The sequence below is a fragment of the Neovison vison genome, chromosome 7 (assembly GCF_020171115.1).
Source record: "Neovison vison isolate M4711 chromosome 7, ASM_NN_V1, whole genome shotgun sequence".
Lineage (NCBI taxonomy): Eukaryota > Metazoa > Chordata > Mammalia > Carnivora > Mustelidae > Neogale > Neogale vison.
In genome coordinates, this window is record NC_058097.1 from 199,064,794 (window position 1) to 199,088,747 (window position 23,954).

General features: G+C 51.8%; 1 protein-coding gene across 8 annotated transcripts in view; it reads left to right on the forward strand.

Moving 5' to 3' along the window:
- MARK2 (microtubule affinity regulating kinase 2) overlaps positions 1–23,954 on the forward strand; it is a 56,840-nt gene that overhangs the window by 13,995 nt on the left and 18,891 nt on the right. The window contains exon 1 of one of the 8 annotated variants that reach the window (XM_044259542.1): positions 22,584–22,747. The exons of the other annotated variants lie outside the window; for them this stretch is intronic. The gene's annotated coding sequence lies outside the window, so the exon portion shown is untranslated. Of the gene's footprint in view, positions 1–22,583; positions 22,748–23,954 lie in introns of those variants that run through there. 8 annotated transcript variants of the gene reach the window in all.

Consider the following 23,954-nt stretch of genomic DNA (forward strand, 5'->3'; position numbering starts at 1 on the left):
GAATGTTCCCCAATTGTGGTAACCTGAAATTTTCTCGGGGCCTTATGTTCTAATTCCATTTTTTCGTCGTGGTGAGACACACATAAAATTCACATTTTAATCATTTTTAGGGGTGCCTGGGTGGCTCAGTGGGTTAAAGCCTCTGCCTTCGGCTTGGGTCATGATCCCAGGGTCCTGGGATCGAGCCCCACATCGGGCTCTCTGCTCCGCAGGGAGCCTGCTTCCTCCTCTCTCTCTGCCTGCTTGTAATCTCTGTCTGTCAAATAAATAAATAAAATCTTAAAAAAAGAAATTCACATTTTAATCATTTTTAAATCGAGTGGCATTAAGTACATCCACAGTGTTATGTAACTGTCTTTATCATTTCGAGAAATTTTTTGTCATCTCAAACAAATTCTGTATCAATTAAACAAGAACTCTCATCTCCCCCTCCCCTAGCCTCTCACAACCTTTGTTTTACTCTCTATGAATTTGACTCCTCTAGGGACCTCATGTAAGTGGAATCCTACAGCATTTGTCTTTTTGAGTCTGGCTCCTTACACTTAACATAATGTTTTCAAGGTTCATGCATGTTGTAGCTTTTTCTTTTTTTTTTTTTTTTTTAGATTCTATTTATTTATTTGATAGACGGAGATCACAAGTAGGCAGAGAGGCAGGCAGAGAGAGACGGAGGAAGCAGGCTCCCTGCTGAGCAGAGAGCCCAATGCGGGGCTCGATTCCAGAACCCTGGGATCATGACCCGAGCCAAAGGCAGAGGCTTTAACCCACTGAGCCACCCAGGCGCCCCATGTTGTAGCTTTAATTCCATTTTTTTTTAAGATTTTAATTTATTTATTAAGACCGAAATCACAAGTAGGCAGAGAGGCAGGCAGAGAGAGGGGGAGGCAGGCTCCCCGCCAAGCAGAGAGCCCGATGTGGGGCTTGATCCCAGGACCCTGAGATCACGACCTGAGCCGAAGGCAGAGGCTTAACCCACTGAGCCTCCCCGGTGCTCTTTAATTCCATTTTAAAAAGTTAACTCAGGAGGTGCCTGGGTGGCTCAGTAGCTTCAGTCTTGGTTTGGCTCGGTTCCTGACCTCAGGAGATTGAGCCCCACCTACTCAGCAGGGAGCCTCCTTGAGATTCTCTCCTCCTCCCTCTGCCCCTCCCCCCCACACCCTTGGGTGCGTGCAGCTCTCAAATAAATACATAAATCTTTAAAAAAAAATGTGAACATGGGTTTTACTCTGATGACATGTCTTGAGTTGATGTTAGAAAATCTAATTATTGGGACATGTAGTTGTAGTGAGCTTAGTAATATTTTAAATGAATTAATAGTGTAGCATTCTCTCAGTTTTAATTATAATACAGTCGTTATAACCCACATAAACAAAAGCTCTTTGAGGTCCTTGGTAATTAAGAGTGTAAAGAGAGTGTAAAGGGTTTCTAGACAGAAGTGTGAGAATCTCTTTTGTAGACAAGCCTGGGGTTGATCATCCCTGTCCTCCATTGGTTGGCTACTTGATATGACCTCACACTGAGCCTTTGTTTTGCAATTCCCTGAGTGCTTGCTGGGCTGCTGGAAGGTCCACGCTGCCTGGGTTCGCAGTCATTCTAGCTGAGGAAGCTGGTTCTTAGTGACCCGAGGGACTTTGACCAAAGTTGGCTCTTTTCCTCCTTCTAATATGGAGCATTGGCCTCTTTTTTTCCCCCATTAAAAGGATCATTTGGCTTACTTGGATTTCATCATGACGGATTTTTTTTAAGCTTCTGCGTTGGCTATTGGTCAATTCCAAATTTGAAAACTGCAAAGCTTGCTTAGCTTCTATCCTTGAAGAACCTTGGTGCCCATAATAGCTGAAGGCTGGTGGCTGCAGTCGCTCCCTGGGCCCCAGCCCCAGCAGTCTGTTCCCCCGGCCGCGGAGCCCACAGTCTTGCTTCCTATTTCTTCCATGCTTAACTCTTGGGTGGCCCTGTTTCTGAATGAAACATGCCCTCCAAATCCCGCCCTTGATGGAGAAACACTTTATTTTCTACTGTAAGAGGTAAGCAGATTTGGTAACAGGATGCGAACTCTCTTTGCTTGATGAGTCTTTAAGGGACAGGTAAAATAGCGGTAGATAACAAAGTTTCCGAAGTATTTTAGCATTCTCCATCTTGTTCTTTGGCTCTTACTCATTCTCCAATTCCCATGACCCCCCCTGACTTTGGAAGGCTTCCCTTGGGGCAGCTAGGAGTAGACCTTGGGGTCTCCTCTAATTGTCACTTGTACCAGCTTGAAGCAAATCTTTTAAAATTCATCCCATTTGCCCAGAATCACTTCTCATCGGGTCATTAAAAAACAGTGTTTAATCAAGTGCTCAACTTATATCAATTTGAGTCTACATATGGACTTGCAGAATTATAGCTCCATTTCCCATCACTCAGCAGTCCCATAATCCTCTGCTTTTTACACAAAGCTTACTTCTTTTCAGATTCACATGTGGCTTTCATTTCAATTCCAGAATTGAATTTGATGTGCTTTTCTCTCTCTCTTCGGCCGCTGGTCGGTACGGAAGATAGACTTTTGCTATCAAAGGAGGTTTGTTCATTCTGTTACCTAAGCCAGACTCTGTAACAGTGCCTCCTGGATGGCCCTCTAGTACATTACTTTTCCATGTGGTTGGGGAGCTCTGGAAGGGACCAATCGCTTGAGGGCTTGAAGGGTTGACTACCCCTGCCCATCCTCGCTCACAGGGCATAGTTTGCGCTGAGGCCACTGGCTTTAGCTATAGACATCATAATAGCCAATACGGATTGAACACTTAATACGGATCCCAGACACTTGTTCAGCTGTCGTACAATGATTAACTCATTTAATCTTTGTGAGATGGTAGGTCCTCCTGTTTTACAGATGAGGAAACGGGAGGTCCAGAAATGTTGAGTAGCTTGCTTAAAGTTACAAACTTGAGCGGTCCAGTGTGTGTTGGTGTCAGAGCAAAACTTTCTTGACTGTGGTGAACCCTTTGGTTCTGCTTCAGTTGTGTCCACGCAGTAGGAGGTAGGTAGATCCCTTAGGATTTGCTTCTAGTCTGTGGGGAGTAAAACCTGTCTCCCAGGTTGGCTTCTGAGTGGTCATGGCCTCCTCGGCCCCAGATTGTTTCTATTCTTTGTGGCCCAAGGGTGAGATGCAGCTCTCTGGGCTTACCTTTGTGGTCTTGACCGCTCGTATAAGAGCTATGGGAAACTTTTTTTAAAGACTTTGTTATTGGGGCGCCTGGGTGGCTCAGTGGGTTAAAGCCTCTGCCTTCGGCTCGGGTCATGATCTCAGGGTCCTGGGATCGAGCCCCTCGTTGGGCTCTCTGCTCGGCAGGGAGCCTGCTTCCCCCTCTCTCTCTCTGCCTGCCTCTCTGCCTGCTTGTGATCTCTGTCTGTCAAATGAATAAATAAAATCTTTAAAAAAACAAAAAAACAAAAACCCCACAAAACTTTGTTATTTAATCCTGGCTTCTGATTGTCCTCTCTGTGTCGTCTCATCTTCTGGATTTTCAAGAACCATTTCAAAAAAGCCAGGGTCCCGAGACCTAAAATTGGTAACCAACAGTAAGTACCTCATAGCATGGGACCGCTTCGATTCCTAGATTTGACTGTCTTACCCTGTAGTGCCCGGGAATTGCTGGGATTCTAGAACTCTTTTTGTAGGTATTCCCCCACACCTCCCTTCTCCCCAAAAAGGAAAAAAAAAAAGCTTTTGTGCGTGGATCTTAACTGTATGTTTTATCACAAAAATAACGTTCTCCCTTTACAACCCTCTACGTGCCACTGACACAGAGGCCCAGAGCTGCTTGCTTTTGGCCGTGACTGCCAAGGGCGCTGAGCACTGCAGCTGGTAGTGCCAGGCCACTGTGTGCATTCGGTTCTTGCCAGTTCAGTCCTGGGAGCTGAGCTCTGGCCGTCGTGCTGGGCCTCTCTGTCCCGTTGCTTGTTTTATGTGCCACTACTTCCTGTTTGCTTTTGTTCAGTCTTTCTTTTGGTTCCCCGCTCTCTCCCGAAGCCAGCCCCCCACAGCCATGCTTACGGCTCTCCCAGACCTCTGCTGTTGTGTCTTAGACTCATTGTTCTGTGCCCCTCTATGGAATTTTAATTAACTTGAGTTTAGGAGTTTATGATTGGATTTACTTGCTTGTCTTACCTGCGCAATAGTGCCCTTTTCTTGATCCCGTTCGGCATTTGGAGTTTTATTAGCAAAGTTCTAAAATTGTAAGGCTATTGTAAGATGCCAGCATGGAGCGAGAGTGAAGCGGTAAGCTGCTGCCCTTATTTCAAGCCTCATTTACACACCTGTGGCCCTCTCATTGCCCTTGCAGAGGAAGAGTCGTACTTGGCGTTCAAACCCGATTTCGCTTTTCCAAGATCACGGTTATGTGCCATTCTAAATTACTGTAGAATCCATCTTTTTGTTAGCGGGTGAAACCAAGCTCCAGGTAGGTTACCTGGAGAAGCACAGCCTGTGGGCCGCCTGGAGAGGAGTCACCCCTCCCCAGACCCCCCTCCAGTTCACTTTTACCTGCTGGCGGAGGTAGCCGCTCTTCGCACGCGGTGTCTTTTAGTGACGCAGGCCACCGCGTCCTTGGAGAGTGCATGGCAGTGTTTTCTTGCTAATAAAAAGGCTGTCGTAATGGGTTAGGCCCATAGGGGCTTGGCCCTTCTATACTTGTATTCCCAGGGAGCAGAATCTCTACCTTAATTACCACGTCGCGCTGGCGGAGAGGTGTGGCTGCTAATTGATTAGACCACAGTCCTTTGCATGGATGCGGAACTGTTGGGGTGGTTTTGCTTTATTTCGTTTCTAAATAAACAAATAGATTTGAGCCAGGTAAGTTTATTTTGGAGGGCTGAAGAGCTGAGTAGGGGGTGAATCTCCTGTCTTTAGCGCCACTTCAGTGTCCCCCTTTCCTAGCTTGGCGGTATGCACTGCGTGGGCTCCCCTGCCGTCCTGGTGCGCGCGGTGAATGTGTCTTTCCCCTCCCTGCCGCTCTGTGTGCTCCCTCTCTGTCTGGTAGAACCAGATTCCTTTATTTGGTTTGCTGTTCGTTCCCTCCTATCTTGGAATGGCTGAACTCTATTCTGAAGTGTATTTTTAAGATAGTGTTTAAAAGCAAACACCCTGCCTTTCTTGAAACCACAGAAACTGCTTGTGAAACAGCCGCCAGGGCAAGCTGCCAGACCTGTGCTCTTAACCCACCCCAGTGACACATGTCAGACCCCGGCGGCGCCCCGTACTCCTGACGGTGGCGTGAGGATTTTCTCAGTAATACGAGTGTAGGTGCTGAGCTCCCGGCTTTGCTTCCAGGATGCCCGCATTATAACCCTTTTCCCAGTAAACCGTTCCAGAAGGGTCTTGTTTAGCTAATCTGCTACCTACTGTATAGGAAAGGTTTTAAACAACAAACCCAATTCCCATTCCCCCTCACTTTTTTTTTTTTTTTTTTTTTAATTTTAATTTCAGGAAGTGATTTTCTTTTGAGGTGATTTGGACCAAGCCTCTTACCAGCGTTTCCCATTTTTAAGTTAGAACTGGCTTCAGAATTGTTTTCCTCCACGATGGAAGAGAACGTGGGCCTTGATCTTTATGCCCAGGTCCTGAAATGACTTTTTTTCTTTCTTTTTCCTTTTTTTTTTTTTTTTAAGATTTTATTTATTTATTTGACAGAGATTACAAATAGGCAGAGAAGAAGGCAGAGAGAGAGACGAGGAAGCAGGCTCCCTGCTAAGCAGAGAGCCCGATGCGGGAATTGATCTCAGGATCCTGGGATCATGACCTGAGCCGAAGGCAGAGGCTTTAACCCACTGAGCTACCCAGGCGCCCCATCTTTCTTTCTTTTTTTCTTTCTTTCTTTTTTTTTTAATGGCATAGAATCTTCTCCGTTTGTCTAGGGAATTTTATTTCTTCCAGGTACTTTCAGAGTATTTGTTCCTCCCTACTGCCCTCCAGAAGAGCTCTGCCACTCTGGTACTGCCAGCTCTGCCCCTGCTGGTAGCCTGATAGCTAAGGGTCCTGTTTAAAAACTGAGATCAGGGCGCCTGGGTGGCTCAGTGGGTTAAGCCGCTGCCTTTGGCTCGGGTCATGATCTCAGGGTCCTGGGATCGAGCCCCGCATCGTGTTCTCTGCTCAGCAGGGAGCCTGCTTCCTTCTCTCTCTCTCTGCCTGCCTCTCTGCCTCCTTGTGATCTCTCTCTGTCAAATAAATAAAATAAAATCTTTAAAAAAAAAAATAAATAAAAATAAAAACTGAGATCAGTGTGCACTGAGCCCTGGCACTGATTGAGTGGGAGTTAAAGGGGGAGATGGGGCTTGACAACCAACAGTTGGGACATAAAAGGAAAAATATATAAATGTGGCTCCCTCTGCAGGGTCAGCACTGTGGTGGGGGTTCCAGATCCCGAGCTTTAAGAATCCCTTGCAAACTTCCCCAAGAAGTTTTGTTCTCTTAGTTTACTCTGACTTCATTTCCGTGACCTGAGTACCTGTTCTGACTTTGTGTTTAAGCTCTTTCCCATCTTCGCTTGTCTGTTAGGCCTGTCCCTAGTTTCCAGATGGGGAGGACACCAGGAAGGCTCAGCGCTTGACTCTTCAGTGGTTCTCCCTGGATTGGCTTCCTCTCGGGCTGTCATCCACGACTCAACACTGTTGACTCAGTGGGCAGGCATGCCCATTCGCCGAAGGCCCAGGGTTTATACAGATCCTGGCAGAACTCTGTGGTCCTAGCTGAAAGCGGGACCTGCGACGTTCAGATCTCTTCACCCATGATTCTTCTGAAAAAGAACAAAAGCCATAGATGTAAATTGGGGGTACTAAGTGGACTGTTAACTCTAGTTCCTGAATTTGGTCCCACATTGGGCTGCGTGATTTGTGCTTATTTATCTCTCCTGCTAGATAATCAGCTCTTTTGAAGTCTGGGCTGTTTTTATCTTTTTCTGTATCCCTTCCTCCCCCAGAGTCTTTTGGAGTGCTTTATGCATGGGCATGTCTCAATTATTCGTGAAATAAAAAGGCAGAAAAATTTTGAAATCGGCATTCTTTACGGATAGCCAACCTTGAGGGAGTGTGTCCATATTGATTTGTAAATCAGACACCTCTCTATCCAGTTTTTGGACATACGAGTCTTAATTTGTGTCTTTTAACAGGTGTAGTGATGACTAAAGAGACAACTTTTTCAGGATGAGAGGGTAAGGAGAAAGGTTAACGTTACTGGATTTTGTTAAGCACCCAGAGAGGAAACCCTAGGGGGAGAACACACTGCTGAAAAAGCCTTGTCTGGCTTCCTGAAGTAGGGACTGGAGCCAGAAAGCAAGCCCTCATCCTTTTGCTGAGTTCCCTTCTTGCCTCTGACACACAGCATCTCTGGCTACATCGTTGCTTCTGGTTAGGTTGGCCTCATCCTTCTCTCTCTTGGATGGGTGAACAGAGGCACACTGAGTGTTGGGGATTTTGTCCAGAGGTGGCGAGATTATGTGGTCTGTATCAGAAACTGGAGTTATTTATAGTGGGCGAAAAGCTCAGGAGCATGGCACAGGAAGAACTAATTTCACACTACCTCAGTGCCTGGTGATGATGAGAACCCAGATTTTTCTTTGAGCATCTCGGGGGATGATGAGTTGCTTTTCTGAATTGACCCAAGAACTATGAGATCAGGGACCATGTTTTCCAGGACTGTTGTGGGTAGGGCAGGAATGAGAGGATGACCATTTTCTCCTTTCTTCTTGATTCCCTGGTCCTTGTGACTCAGGTGTGAAAGCTCCACCTGACTTTTGAATCTCCTGCTTTTGAACTGGTGCAGAAGGCGCTAGTTGTGTTAGGGTGGTGGCAAAAGGACCTGTTGGACTGGTCTGCTGGGACCCGCCTTCCCCCCTCCCCTGGCACGGGGCAGGGAGACTGAAACTGCTCCTTGGGGCTCTGCCAAGCCAGTCTGTCCTCATGGGTCACCTGCCCAGGGCAGTCAGGTGGGCAGCTCCAGACTCAGGAGCTCCCCAAGGAGCTAGGCTGCTGGGGAGTCCTGCTGCGGGTTGGCTTGGTTATGGGGTGTGCCAGTGTGCCAGGTGCCGCCCATGTGCTGAGGAGCACCTCCTGGGTGTGGCTGACACTCAGTGTGCAGAGCCCTGGGGCCTGCTGGAAATAGACTCTGTGTCCCCGTAACTGTCCCTTGTGCCTTAGAGCCATGCTCATGGTAGGCAGAGAGGCTGGGAGGGTTGAGGAGCTTATAAATTGTGCCTAAATGAAGTCTAGGGAGGGAGAGGATCCTTCCCTAGGGCACCGGTTGTAATGTTTCTAAGTCTGGGGTAGTCACTTGAGTAAACTTTAATTTTTTCAGCCCTTGGCAGAGGAGATTTTCCAGTGTGTGAGTCTGGTGTCCGAGGCATATTGTGTATGGAGCCAGACTTTCAGGCAGGTTGACCCTGTGTAAGCCAAGGTCAGGATGTGGTCTTGAGGATGTACAGACCATGCCACTTCCTGCTGCCGTCTCAGGGGCAGCCTGGAAGTCTTATGAGCACAGAGGCCCTGAAAACCCTCATGCCCACACAGGACAGACCTTCATTTTATAGGTGGGGAGACACAGGGCCCAGGAGGGTGAATGGCTTGCTCAAGGTCATAGAACTTGTTTGAATGGGACCAGGTCTGGAATCACTCTATCTCTCTCGGGGACCTTGGCACTATACACCCCCCTCACTTCCACTTCAGAGGCAGTCCTGCTGCTTAGGAGGCCTGCATAGGCACTGACCCACAGACCTCATGGCAGAAGGGAGGCTGGGAAAGGACAAGTGGAAGGGCAGCAGGCCCCAGCTCCACACACCGGATATGCATTCTGAAGTCCTGCCAGGCACTCCATCCGTAGAGGTGCCAGAAGGCCTTGGGGAATGGATTGAGAGCAACGGGCACTAGCGTTCTAGCCCTGACCCTGGTTGGAGGGCTCACGTGAGGCAGAGTTGTGCTGAGAGCTGTCAGGTGAGGAGACTCTGGGAGAAGCAGGAAGACCCTGACCCTGACTCTCCCTCGTGAATTAGGAAGACATTTATAGAGAGCCTGCTTGGTGCCGGATACTGTACCCAGGCACTGAGGACACAGAGATGACCCAAGTCCTGGAAATTTCCCTCAGGCTGCTCTCAGTCTTGAACAAGACAGCCACCAAGAGTTGTGAAGTAGGCCCTTCAGCAAGCCACGAAGTCCTTGTTCAAGAGGCTTGAAGTGATGTGTGTCTGGGACCTTGTGAAGTCAGAGGAATGGAGCAGGGAAAGCTTCCTGGAAGTGATGTCTGAGCCGAGGCTAACTAGGAAGGAAAATGGGAGTGAATGGGGGAGGGGAAGTGTTCCAGGCAGTGGGAGGCAGTAGCAAAGGCCTGGAGGTCGGGGAGAACATTCTACATTGGAACACTGTTGGCTGGAGCCCAGAGTGAGACTCTAGGAAGGGACAGGGGCCAGGCTGGAACTGCAGGCAGGGAAAGGGAACCAGCCAGCTCATTATGCAGCTGAAGGAAGAATCCAGAAGCCATGTGGATCTGGACTGAAAATCCATTTTATGGATTGCGTTGGTATTTTATGGATATGTATACATATATGTCTCTACATAGACATTTACACACGTACACACGTGCACACAGATACATAAATGCGTTGGAGGAGCGCTGAGCCTGTGAAGCCGTCACTTCCTCTTGCCAGTGCCCAGCGCCCTGCTGACGTGACTCTTGGTGCCCCCAACCCCATGTTGCAGAGTGAGGGGCGGGACTGGTTTTTTACCTGCTGGTTTGGGTGGAGAGGAAGCTGAGGCTACCGTCCTGGTCAGGGGACTGCGGCTTTAGCTTTGGGGCGGGCTGGCTAAGGACGCTTCAGAACCGATTTCCCTCTTCTCATAGAGGAGTGACTCTCAGGCCACTGCTGCCACCTGAGGTCCTGGCCGGCTTTTCAAAGGCAGCCTGTGGAAGCCCCTGGTAGCATTGGGTGAGAAAGAGGAAGGACCTGGTGGCTGTCCCTCCTGCCACTCTGGACAGACAGTTCTGTCGCTCAACAGCACCTCTCTGTGGCCGCCTTGGGCTCTGCTCTGGCGAAGGAGGCGTTCTCTCCTCCCCATGGGAGGGGCCGTCATCTGTGGCTTCTGCTCTGCCCTTGGTCACAGAGTCGCTTGCGCAACACAGCTAGTGAGAGTCCCCCTGCCGGCCTGTCCTCAGCTGCTTGAGTGGCAGACCTTAACTTCCAAGGCTGGAGAGGTGACCACGCTCCAGACTGCAGGGTTCAGGACACAGCTGCCAAAGCATGTGAAGAGTGACTCAAGGTTAGAGCATGGACTGTCTGCCTCAGAAAGGCGTCATGGGGGGCGCCTGGGTGGCTCAGTGGGTTAAAGCCTCTGCCTTCGGCTCAGGTCATGATCTCGGGGTCCTAGGATCGAGTCCCACATTGGGCTCTCTGCTTGGCAGGGAGTCAGCTTCCCTCTCTCTCTCTGTCTGCCTCTCTGCCTACTTGTGATCTCTGTCAAATAAATAAATAAAATCTTCTTTAAAAAAAAAAAAAGGAAGGCGTCTTGGGACCATGTTTCGGTGCAGACTGCATACAGATACTGCCCTGCACATGGCTGGGCTGTCCCCTCCCCTGCCAGGGAGTGAGTTTTGTTCCTGTGCTCGCCTGGCTTTTACTGTTTCCCCTCCTGCCTTTCCCCAGGGACCGTAAACCTGCCCACCTCCTCTTATGTTCTCGTTGTGATAGGAGTACCATTCAGAGTTCTTGGCAGGGGACCAACTCACTTCTATCCGTGTTGGTTTCCCCTCCTTCTCCCAGTGTGTCTGATGTGCGCGTTGCCCAGAGTTCCTTCTGTGGCTGGTTGGCTCTGTAGGGCCCAGAGATTGGAGCTCGCAACGGGAACTCAGCTGCTGCCCTCCCTGGTTTTAGGGGCGGAGCTTGAAAATAGAGAATCATAATCTCCCTTCCTCCTCTTCCTCCTCCTCCTCCTCCCCCCCTTATCCCCCTCCTCCCCTTCCTCCCCCCTCCCGCCCCGTCCCACCCCCAAAACTGCCAAGCAAACTGGAGTGACCGGCTCAGAGGCTCCAAGCGGGGACTCAGCCCGCCTCACTGTCCCGCATGACAGCAGCTCTCTGGAGGAAGATGAATGCACGCGTGAGTATGTGAGCGCCGGAGCACGTTCCCGTCTCGGGCTGGTTCTGTGTGGCAGGTGTGGACGCACGTGCTGTCGGGGAGACCAGGGCTCCTTAGAGGAGATGGTGACCCAGCCAGGTGTGTGTCTGCCCGAGGCCCGCCCCCTGCTTCTCTGAGGCATGGGGAAGTGGAGGCCCCCCCAAACAGCCCTGCTCTTCGAAAGAGCTCAGTGGGTGGTTTGGGGAGGTTGTTCTTGGAATCCCTTGCAGCGTGGTACCCCTCTTTTCCCTAAGCCAGACTCTCTGGTTCCTAAGCCGGACTGCTACCCTCTGTTTTCATAGTAGGGGTCTATCTTCCCTGGTCTCAGCTAGACTGAGTAGAGGGTTAGGGGAGTGGTAGCTGCTCCCCTTTGCTAGAAAGGGAAATTGAGGGAGGGAGCGCAGGTTGCCAGCAGGTGTCTGACCTGCCCTCTTCTGCCCACCTTTCCAGCCAGCCAGGGAACACCCAAGTGGAAGCACCTTCTTGCTGCTAAGGCTCAAGCGCCTGGGGCAGGGACCGGACCAGAGTAGCCCAGGCTTGCCGAGAGGGGCCCATTGGTTACTTAGGGGCTGCGACAAATGGCTTTGTGTGGAACAAGGGGGAGAGAATCCCGTTTTGCAGAGCCAGGGGCCAGCTTCTCTGCAACTTCGCTCTTAAGAGCTTAGGCTGCCTGGAGCCACGGACTCAGGGGCTGACCTCTCTCCCCTCCTCCTCCCTGTGTCTTGTGACCAGTGCTGCCATTGTCCACTTGACTTGCTGGTTAGAGAGGATGATCCTCATTGGGTCCCCAGACTCCCTGCCACCTGAGTCCCTCTGCCCTGGAGCTGTCCCTGATTGCCTCCCTGTTCTGGCTTTGAGGAGGCAAAAAGTGGTTTAGGAAGTTCTGTTTGGGGAGTTTGACTTCCGGTTGGCCTGTAGACCTCTGAGAATGGAGTGCTTGCTTCATCCGAAGACCCCCTCGGACCCTCCCTGCATAAACCCCTACATAAACCCTGTGTAAACCTCCCTGCGTAAACCCTACACCTTAGACGTTTCTTGGAGGGCCAGAAAGGCTTTGCTTGGGTATGAATTTAGTTTGGGGCTCTTCGTGGGGGACTGTGTTGCCCTTAGTCTTCCCCCACCCCCAAAAAACCCTAACATTAACCTTTCATACAAAGAACATTGAAAGAATTGAGCAGTGCCTCAAGGTCATGGGATCATAAGTGCATTTGGCTTAGTTAGCTGGTTTGGTGTTTGGAGATTTCTGCTTTATATTTGAGCAAAAGATTTCTTGACAGGAGGCCTCTGGGCCGTGTTGCCAGTGCTTGCCCTGTGTACAGGGTTTGCCCCCTTCCCTCCCCTGACAGGTTGTTTTAATCCTCTTGCCTATAAACAAGTGCAGCAGAACGTGTCCGGCCAGCTCACATGACCTTGGTTATCTCTTCACGGGGTAACCAGCATCAGTTTTAGATACCACGGTCACTTGACGTGGCAGAGCTGTCAGGGTGAAGAGGTGGAGACACCAGGAGGAAGCCTGGGTCTGCCAAGGACGGTACCGTGGTCCCCTCTTACCCAGTGTCACTTAACACAGTCACCCGCAGTCCAGAAGCAGATGGTCCTCTTTCTGACATAGCGTCAGAAGGTCAGTAGTCGCCTGGCGCTACGTCCCTCACGTCGCTTCATCTCAGCACGCAGGCATGGTGTCCTCTCCCATCCTGACGAGAAGGGGGAATACAGTACAGGAAGATACTTTGAGAGAGCACATTGACATAGCTTTTATTACGGTATACTGTTAAAATTGTTCCATTTTATTATTATTATTTTTTTAAGATTTTATTTATTTATTTGACAGACAGAGATCACAAGTAGGCAGAGAGGCAGGCAGAGAGAGAGGAGGAAGCAGACTCCCCGTGGAGCAGAGAGCCTGATGCGGGGCTCAATCCCAGGACCCTGGGATCATGACCCGAGCCAAAGGCAGAGGCTTTAACCCGCTGAGCCACCCAGGCGCCCTGTTCCATTTTATTATTAGTTTTTGTTGTCAGTCTCTTACTGCGCCTAATTTATAATCAGACTTTGTCACTGGTATGCATCATAGGAAGATAACGTAGTATATAGTCGATCCTCAACAACATAGGGGTTCAAGGTGCCGACCCCCACACAGTCGAAAATCCGCGTATAACTTTAGACTCCCCCAAACTTAACTACCCATAGCCTAATGTTGACCTTACCGATCGCGTGAACAGTTGATTAACCCAGATTTTGTATGTTATGTGTATTATATGCTGTAGTCTTAAAATAAGCTGGAGAAAAGAAAATGTTACTAAGAAAGTCACAAGGAAGAGAAAATACATTTACAGTACTGTTCTGTATGGAAAAAAAATCCGTGTATAAGTGGATCCACACAGTTCAAACCCGTGTTGCTTCTGGGTCAGCTGTATACGGGATTTGGTGTCATCTGTGGCTTCGGACGTCCGCAGAGGGGGTCCTGGAGAATATCCCCCATGAATAAACAGGGACTGCTGTTAAGTGTGGGTATATGTGACTCCTTAGTGGGGACTTGGCGGCGAAAGTCAGCTCCTGTGGGACAGGGGCGAGAACGAAGGCAGTTTCATTCCTCCTGCTTTTACTCTTCCTGAATTCCTACTTCTGGTGTCTCATTTCTCTTTCTCCTCTATCTCAAATCCTGGCTTCGGGGCCCAGGACCTGCAGCTGTTTCGGGAAACTGCCCCTGAGACAGATGCCTGCTAGTTCATGGATACAAAACCCAACACCAAAAATCCCATCTTCCCAAACAGTGATCTTGTTGTGTTGTGTGACGGACAGCTGGTGGCGGGAGCCCGGCTGCCGAGGAAGGCTGCTGAGTCTCAGAGCCCGAGCCGCCCCGGAGCTCGGAGTGCCGGATCGGAGTGCCGCTCAGTTTCCATCACCACCGTCCCCCCCGCCCCCCCGGCTCCCCGCCCGCCGGCTTCCCTGTCTTACAACTGAAGAGGCAGTACTCTTCAGGACGTGCCAGGGATTCTAGCCACACTGTGTGTGAGTTGTGTGTGTTGGTTTCTTAATGATTAGGCACACGTCCCGTTGTGACTGTTAATTTGCAAGCTTCCAGGTCCGTATATCTAGAAAATATTGCCGACATTGTATATCATGGGAGCTGTGGGGTGCACGCTGGATTTTCCTAGGGTAGGATGTGTAGCTTTAATATGTTTTCAACCAGGACAGGGTAGAGTGGCCTTTTCTGGAAGGGATAAAACAGCTGAGCCGCTGGAGCCTTTGCTGGCTCTACCAGAAACCCAAGTCCAAGTCCAAGCTGTGCCAAGAGATGAGCAGAACCTGGTCTTCATCTCCGGAGCTCTCCCAGGCCAGTTTGAAAAGATGCATGCACCTCAGGGATCTTAGTTCCTTCTGTGCCTCTGGGGTCTTTGTGGTGGTTGCTTGGAGTAGGTAGAACAGTACAGTGGGTGGTAGTGGCCTCCTGCTACCCAGCTAGATTCTTCTGATCAGAGTTATCCTGGGTGGGTTTTTTTCCTCTCAGTCTTCAGATCTTTATTTAAGCCACCACGCCTGTTGGTAATTAGAGCTGCCCTTTGGGATGTGTTGGGGAGGGTCTGTTTGCCTCTGTAGGTTCCCTTTCTTCCTTGCACTCTCTAGGTGAATTCGGAGGTGATGAGCTAGAGACGAGGCTGCTTGCCTCCTTCAAAATAACCAGCATTCTGCTGTCTGCAGCCTGCATAATAGTGCATTTAAGAGTGCCCGACAGTGGCCCCCTCTTTCCCCAGCTCCACTGTCAGATGGTGTTGTCGTTCCAGAGGGCTTCCACCAGCACTGAGCCAGTCTGTACCAAAGAGCCCTGCTCCCAGGTCCGTTTCAGAGGTCGGAAAACTCCCGACTCATAGGGACACCTGGGTGGCTAAGTCGGTTGAGTGACTCTTGGTTTCGGCTCATGTCGTGATCTCAGGGTCCTGAGATCAAACTCCTAGTTGGGCTCTGCACTCAGTGTGGAGCCTGCTTGAGATTGCCTCTCCCTCTGCTCCTCCCACTTGGGCTCTCTCAAATAAATAAATCTTAAAAAAAAAAAAAAAAAAAAACAGACAGACTCTCTTCCTAGGACTTTCTTTGAAAAGATGAATTAACTGTTAAAAGTGCTTGTTAAGAAAGCACTTCTAATGGATAATGGCTGTCTTCTCATGTACCATCCCTTCTGCTCCCTAGGTCAACTGCACGATCACTAGGGCGCCCTGAGTAGAGTGGCCATTGCAACCAGAAAATTACCAGGGTTTGGCTTTAGGGGACACCGAGGCCTACAGGCAGAAGCTGACATAGACACAGTCTCGCTGAGAAGCTTTCCAGTCTTTCCCACCTAACTTCTAACGAATGAGCCTTTTCCCAAACATCTGGCCGGCTAGCAAAGCACCTGCCCAGGTCGTGGCCACTTAGTAACAGGGTCCAACAAGTCTCCGTCCTCAGTCCAGGGATGAGGCCACAGTGGGCCCAGTGAGGTAGATGGGAAGCACATCCCAGGCTTAAGGTGCCAAGCAGGGCGACCATTCTAAGGAGCATATGCCCCCGATGTGTCAGGGGACAGTCCCAGGCTCCCTTTTCTTCTCTCTCTAGCTGGAAGAGAGAAAGCCAGAGAGGTCTTCCATGATGAGCCCTTCTTTCCTGGAAGGCAGTACCTACTCAAAATTCCTTTCGAAACTCCAGCCTCATTTCTCACCTCTGCCTGGGTTCATTTCTCCTCAGACCCTGCCTCCTACCCGAACCCCCCAAGTGCTTTGAAGCCCTGTCCCCCAACTCTGGTCCTTTGGTTCTAAGCCCTCACCCAAGGTTGGAAGGCTGTAGAGACTCAGTTACTGCTACCCGTGCTGCTTAGGGAGCAAAGACGTGTTCCTAGGACCCAAGGCAAAACTCTTGAGTTAGCTTTCCCGTTCTGGGCTGTGGTTTAAATCTTCGGTACGGTTGACATACCACTTCAAGTTCAATGGCCGGCCCTTGAGAGCTGGCCTGAGACAGTCACCATTTGTTCTTCTCCAAATGGAACTCTTGGGAAGTTGGGGATTTCTTGACCAGTGTGCCCCAGCCTATTTGTATATGCTTTGTATAAGTGTTCTCATTAGTCTGTTGGCCTTCTGGATGCCAAATGACAAAGACAAACAGAAACATACAGGGGCGCCTGGGTGGCTCAGTAGGTTAAAGCCTCTGCCTTCGGCTCGGGTCATGACCCCAGGGTTCTGGAATCAAGCCCCGCATTGGGCTTTCTGCTCTGCAGGGAGCCTGCTTCCTCCCCTCTCTCTCTGCCTGCCTCTCTGCCTACTTGTGATCTGTCTGTCAAATAAATAAATAAATCTTTAAAATCATCCCTACTTTAAAAACAAAAACAGAAACATACAGAGGTACCACTTCACACTCAGAAAGGTCGTCTGAGAGCTACACTCCCTCCCACGATCGCTCTAAGGGATGGGGGAGACCAAATTCTCAATTTTAGCTGATTGGGCTTATTGTCAGGAGGCACCGGAAACAGCCCCCACTCCCCTTCCCCGACCAGTCCCACCACTCAGGTGCTGTCACCCGCCCGGCTTAGGCTGTAGGAGGCAGAGGACGCTTCCACCTATGAGCAGAGCAGCCCCCTGGGGGTTTGCTGAGGCCAGGCACGGCCAGTTGGGTTTTTAATGGTCACGAAAGCGGAGCAGCCTCACTGCAGCCCCACCAGGTGGGGGCCATCCTGAGGCGACATGGCAGTGATGACCTTAGGTGGTTTCTCTTCCTTATTCCCCAGCTCGAGCTCCAACCTCTGGCCGTGGGGACTCCTGGGGCAAGGGCTGTCCGGTGTTCTTCCCGATATTTCCTTCTCCTCCTTCAACACCCTCTTTGAGGCTGGAGGAGGAGGGAGGCAGTCTTTTTTCCACTTCCAGAGGAAGGTGCAGTGGAAAGAGGCACATGTCTTATTCAGCACCTTCCATTGCGGAGCTGGAACTGGATAGGACCCAGAAGGCCTGTTTCCCAGCCTGGAGCTGGAGCTGCTCCTCGGCGTGAAGTCGTTCTAAGGAAACCACTTGGGAAGGGGCAAATACAAGGGGTTAAATCTGAACTCAGGTAGAGAGGCTGTTGCATAAACGCTGAGAGAGGTTTTTTTGTGGGTTTTTTTTTTGTTTGTGTGTATGTGTGTGTGTGTGTTTTGTTGTTTTTTTTTTTTTTAAGATCTCGTGCTTCTTTTTTACTTTGTGTTGGCAAAAACCCCAGGAGAAGATGGGAGATTCTGGGAGGAGATGATTATGCTGGGTGAGTCAACTGAGCTCCCCAGCTGCCGTTTTTAGTTCCTTTGCTTTTCTGTAACAGGAGGCAGCCTGGGGAGGGCTGGGGGCAGGGTGGGAATGCCAATTTTTGCAGCAGGACAGGAGGAAGGTGTGTATGGGTGAATTTTATTGGCGTTCCAGGGGTGACAGGGCCTTACCATCATTACATCGGTTCAGGGAGGAAATACGAAAGCCGAGCTCTCAGTGTGCCAGAGAATAAATGTCTCCTACAAGTAAGTCACTGTCACTTCCCCAAATCTTAGAATGGCCTGTCCCAGCAAGACACAGTGGTTTTGGATAGCAAAGCAGGTGTGAGATTGGCTATGGAGAGGCAGAGAGCCGTCTTAAGTTGGGCCCAGTGGTTGTTGGGCATCAGGAAGTTCAGAGCAGAGCCCCCCACCGCCATGATGAAAGGAGGGGCCTTGGGCTTGTTTGAGGGGGGTCAGGGACGGGAGTGTGGGGTGTGGGCCCCCCATCCCTGGCTGTGCCTGTGTTCTCAGCCTGTCTCCAGGCCACCTCTTGATGACATTTGCCACCAGCATTGTGTCAGGAGAGAGCACCAAGGGCCTTGTCACCACCTGAGGAAGTTAGTTCGTGGAACTAATGCTTTCTAGATGCCCTCCCTCCTTGGGCAAGGGGATCTTGTGGCTTCCTGCCCACTCGGCTGTGTCTGCAGAGGACAGAGATGCGGGTTACTGATGCAGGGCCCAGAGACTGTCATTAAGATGACCCTAGATGTTTTCTTATTTATTCCTGCATACCCATTTATGCATTCAGTACGGATTGCCGACCCCTGCTCTGCGGTAGAGGCCTTGTTGTGACGGTGAATCAGACCTGGGTCCCTCCCGAAAGCTCTGTGTTGTGGGAAGGCCGGACCGGGAACCAACAACTACCTTGAAAGAGGAGAAAGGGGTCTGGTGGCAAAAGGTTTTGATCTTTCTTCTGCCCTTGTCTCACCTTCCAGGAGGAGGACTGTAAAGATCAAAAACTTGTATCACTTTTATTCCTCAAGTATTTTACCACGGGCCAGCCGGGTGCAGGCACTGAGTGTCAGACACTAAGGGCATATGAGGGTGAGCAAGACACCGCATCTGACCTCTCAGAGCTGGAGGAGGCTAAGGTGTGGCGACACAGGGTCAGAAGAGATGAACGGGTACAGACAGGGTGCCGTGAGAGCCAGAAAAGGGACAGATCGCACTCTGCTCAGAAGGTGTCTGGATAATTCCTCAAACAAAAAGATTTGGGATAAACTAGGGATAAGAGTGTTTACTGACCTGGATCCCTTAAAAGAAGATGTCACATGAGAGCGGGAGCCTTGCTTTTAGTGTGTGTGGGTCTGTGTGACTCTTCGTACCACACTTACGAGCCGTTTCCTCCCCCGCAGCCAGAGTGGCGGAGCTGGGGTCCTACTGCAGACCTGGGACTCCAGCCCTTTGCTCCACCATGTACAGCCAGACAATGCTGAATAAAAACGTAAGCTACAAAGGAAGGAAGAGGGAGGCCCAGGCACCTCAGCTGCACTGGTTAGACTCCCATCAGCCCCCCACAATCCTCTGTGGAGTGAGCCAAACCTTTCTGCTGCAGGCTGCCTTCTGCCTCCCCCAGAGCCCTGGGCTGCTGGCAGGCGGACGCTCTCCTGTGATATGGAGGAACTTGTTGGTCTCCATGGTTACAGTAACCCACTGGTACGGGCGGCGCCGAGTGGAGCGCGAGGCTGGCAGTGTGAGCTTCCCCCAGCCCTTGGCACCATGTGGTACTGGTATGTCGGCTGTTTCTTGGGCCTCTTCTGGGAGGAAGGAGTTAAGGAGCCCGTGAGGAAAGGAAAAGCAGGCACACCTTCCTCCTCCTCTGGGCTACCTAGAGGCCGGAGGCGTGGCTGCCTTCTCATTCACCCACTTCTCTGGGCGAGAGCGGTTTTAGGTTAGGAAAGAGGGTCCTTTTTGCCTGACAGCCTAGCCATGGTGGACATTGGACTTCTCCGTGTTCCAGAAGCAATACCAGCTTTATTCCACTGGTGCTTTTGGTCAAGTTCTTAGAGATGATAGCTCTTCTGGGCTCAGAGGACCCCTTGAGATGGGAAGCAGGTTCCTATCCAAAAGAGAAGCAAGATCATAGGAAACATTGTCCAGACTTACCGCGCGCTGGGCCCTGCGGTCCACCCTGGTGTGCATTTTTCATTTTGTCTTCACGCCGATCTTGTGAAGTGGGGACAGCTGCTGTCCACATGTCCCCAATGAGGAAACGGGGATCTAACAAAGTCAAGGAATCTTGGTCGTGCTCAGTGAACTGGTAAGGAGCAAAGGCAAGCCTCCCGCCCCAGGCCCCTCGGCCTCCAGAGGTCTGTCATGGTATCCTGCCTCCCCTACCAAGCGAGCAGAGATACTGCGGTGAGTCTAATATAACACTCAGTTCCCTCCTCTGTTTCTGGAAGGCAGGAACCAGATCTCTCTGAACTTTGTAACTAGCCCTGGCTCCAGAGGTAGGCCCGCAACAAAGGTTTACTGAATTAGCAACAGTAATTGGGGATTGAGATAGAGACCAGACTCCAACGAGCGGATTCTCAGGGACAAAGTGGGACTGGAAGCCGGCAAAGCTCTGGCTGCGCCGTAGGATCCGCCCTGTTTGAGGAAGAGCCCGACATTTCCAGTGGCTTCGAAGGCAGGAGATTTGGGGGATGAGCACTGTATGGTGGCGTCCACGCATGCCAGGGGGCGAGCTGGAGGTGCCGGATCCGTTCTGGTTGGTTCTTGCCTGCTGGTCCTCCCAGGCACATGCTTGCTCCTGCCGTGGCTGCTCGGAGGCCTACAGGCTGCTCCCCCCGGGCTCAGGCTGCAGTGCTAGGGTGAGGCTGGCAGCTCAGAGAGCCAGCAGGCAGTGACCCTCCGTGCTTTGGGCTTTGGGCTTCATTTGCTTGCTGGCTCTGCAGATCCCCTCCGTCAGGGGGGACACCTGCTGCTGCTAGAAGGAGGGAGCAGCCGTCTGACACTCGGACACAGCCCCACCTCCCTCCTGCACCAGGCTATTAAGGGAAGGTGAGGCTCCCCCCTGGGCGTTGCCATCACAGTTAATTTTGGGGGCGGGGAGGTGGCACCCGACCTCTCCACTGGTCAGTGCTTCCTGCAGCCTTATGAGATCTCTCCTACCCACAATTCCCCTTGGGTTTCTTGACTCTTGGCAGTTGAGAGTGACAGTTGCTCAGGATTAAAGGGTACAGAGAGGGTTTCTGGATGCGGCGAAGGAGGAAGGGTTAAAGAGCTAGCCATTCGCCACGGCCCCGTGACTTGTCAGCTCAGTCATACCCATTTCTCCCCAGCCTCTCTGTTTGAGGTCAGTGCTCGGTACTTCCTCAGTTTACAAAACCCCTACTGCTTCCCACCAACAGGATTGAGGAAACAGTCTTCTGTCGCATTGCAGAACCCTAGGGACTGGAAAAATGAAGCCATTTGATCGTACTCTGACCTCTGAGTGAAGAGGCAGGTGGTCGCAGGCCAGCCTGAGCCCAGGGTCCAGAATAAACCCTAAGCTCTTGCACTGAGACCGGGGCCCACTTTGGAGAAGGGTGAGGAGCAGGGTTTGCTGTGGGACCCGATGGGTGTGTCCTCGCAACAGCCCTACGCACTGGCCTGAGCCAGACCCTGGCATTCCTGTTGCCCTGGGTATCTCCCCCCAACCCGCCTCTCCGCTTCCTTAACTTCTTTTGGGGGAAGCCAGCAAAGGGGGCCATGAGGAACAGCAGAGTGCTGACCTGGGCACCAAAGTCCTGGGCTCCAGTCCCAGCTCAGTGCTGGGGGGCTGTGGGACCTTGGGCAAGTCTCGTAACTTCTGTGCTTTAATTTCTCATCTTTAACGTGAGGATGCAACAGTGTGGGTGTGGAGGACATAGGGAGTGTGTGGCAGCAGAAGATAGTGTCAGGAACGTCGAATGTGGTGATCTGGGCTCCTGTGTCAGGCAAACACTGAGTGGCATGGTCCTTCTGGGATCTGTGCTCAGGTGCTCGGAGGGCACAGAGGAGGTTTTGCCCTTCCCTAGGGTGCTTTATGGCCTACCGGCAGGAGATCTTTCAAAAGCTGCTTAGTGGGAAAGATCCTAGCCTAGAGATATGGGATGAATTCGAAGTAGTTCTGGGATCCAGAAGGAAGGCATGATCGGAACGCAGAACTCAGACAAGGGAAGGCTCCAGTCACCCCAAGTTAGCAGATGCCCAGACAGGAGAGCTCTGTAGTAGGAGGGTGTGAAGACCAGCATCCCTGCTGTCCCCGGCCCTCAGAGTTCTTAAAGCAGTGCTGTTGTAGGGTGTGCTGGTGGGGACTTGTTGGAGGCTGGGTAGGAACCTAGGGATGGACTCCCAGAATGGGGGCCGGAAGGGACTTAGGGACATTGGTTGGTTCCCCATCTTTGGAGCGAGATTTAGGATCAAATGTCTTATTCAGTCAGTGACAAAGGTTTTTAGTCTCGAACTCATCGACATCTAAAGGTGCTTCACAGGGTCCCTGAACTCCCTGAAATTATGTCCAAGATATTTTGCGTATAAGTGGAATATGCAGTTTTCTAAATTAAACACTGCTTTTCGTGAAGCAGGAGGTCCGTCTGCCACTGTTGCATGACTGGTTTCTGCTTAAGGCCCATCCTGTTCTCCCATGGATGGTTTACTGGGCTTTGGCAAGGCTGCTGCTCTGCGGGTCAGCCGGCCTGATTCACACATACTCCTCCCAGCTAGTGGGAGCCCCTACCCAGGTCCCACCTGCTGCAGGTGAGATAAGACTTTATGGCAGCCCCGACTGGAGGGAGCCTCCTCACCCTCTCCCAGCTGTTACCCAGCAAAGCACCTTGGGGAGGGTGGGGCAGCCCACTTCCGGGGAGGGGGAGGGGAAGGGAGAAGGAAGTTGATCTAAACCCGCCCCTCTCTCTGTCTCCCTTCCTTCCCGTCGCCCGCCTGCCCCTTTCCTCCCACCTTGCTCCCGGGCGTCGGTGTCCTGTCCTGGGACCGCATGCATCTTCTGGCCACCAGGCCCTGGCCTGCGGGAAGCCGTGGGGCTTTTCGTCCCTGTTGCTCTCCTTGCCAAGCCAGGTCTCTCTCTGCTAGTGGTGGTTTCGGTTGCGACACAGTCCAGGTTCCCAGGCAGGAGCCGCTGGGGCCTGGCTGCTTCACTGTTTTTCACTGAGGAGGTGGTGGAAGGTGTCGCCTGCTTCGGCTGAGTAAGGGTGGCTGGCAGAGCCGGCAGCCCCCGCCCTGGGCCTGGCTCTTCCCGGCCTCTGTACTTTGCCCTCGCTGCCTGACAGGTTCTGCTGTGGGCTCTGCTGAATGGAAGTTGCTGGTAGTCCTTGTCCCTTTCTCCAGCCGGGTATGTTTTCCCCTTTTCTGCTGTGGGATTGCCTCCTTCCTCTCTCCTCCTTCCCATCCCAGACACAGGATCTTTAAAGAATTGCTAAATGGAGCCAGGCAGTAGCACAGGTAGGAAAATCCCTGGAAAGAGGCGCTGGCTGGGAAAGGAAGAGAGGCCACATAGGTTGAGTCAGCAGGCGCACCCCGAGTGAGAGGAGGGGGCAGGTGACAGGTGAGGCCCAGGGAGGGTGCTCCGGTGTTCCAGTGAGGGGAGACTGGGATCTGGGGCAGGTGTGCTGGGCTGGCGCCCAAGGGACCCTTTTTTCCCCCACAGTGCCTGCATTTACTTTCCCTCTGGCCAGGGCATACCTGTCTCTCACCCCTCCCGGCCCAGGGAAGTCTCAGGACACTTGAGGCCGGGCCTGAATGCAGAGCCCCACAGTGTGAGCTTTGCTGGGCGAGAACTGTTGGTAGGAGCCCCCAGTGTTAGGGAAGGGGCCCTGCCTACCTGAGTCACCGCTGGGCCTCTGGGGTGGAGGCTGTCTTCCGGGTGAATCTGGCAACACGCCTCAGGCTGAGTTTGGAGATCCCAGGTTGAAGGGCCTGCTAGATAGAAGGTTCTTTCTTTCCTCCCCGGGTCCTGTATTCCACCTCCCTGCTGTTCATGTCCTGCTTCTGAGTCAGGCGTGCTAAGTCACCTGTGTGGTCTGCCGTGGGTTCCAGATGCCGCCTCGCAGGGTTCTTTCTGAAGGCTGCCTGAGACTCACGCTGGCAACTCGCAACAGACTTTTCCAGATTCTGAGGGCCTGGCGGTGGTGTTCTGTGGGCCAGGGCCTTGGGAATGTCGGGTGTTCCTACCTTACTGTGAGCAGGGAGGACAGACGTAGAGGAAAGAGTGTGGCTTTAGCCAGACCCTGTTTCTTCCACCCAGAAGGGCGGCCAGTCCGCAGCCCCCCACCTGGTGGTGAGATCTGGATCCAGGGAGGGGGGCCTCGTCAGGACAACCGAAGAGACGGTCTCCGCACCCTCACCTCCCCTTCAGCCTTCAGGCCAGCCACCTCGTGTGGGGCCGTGCTCCAGGAAACATTTCCTACTGGAGACTTTTTCCTTTCTCCGCTCCCTTCCTCTGCTTCCTTCCCTGGGCTCTCCTCACCTTGGCCCACATCCCTGCTCTGGAAATTGGCTCAGAGAAGAAGAGAAAAGGAGAGGAGAGCTGAGGTCTTTGG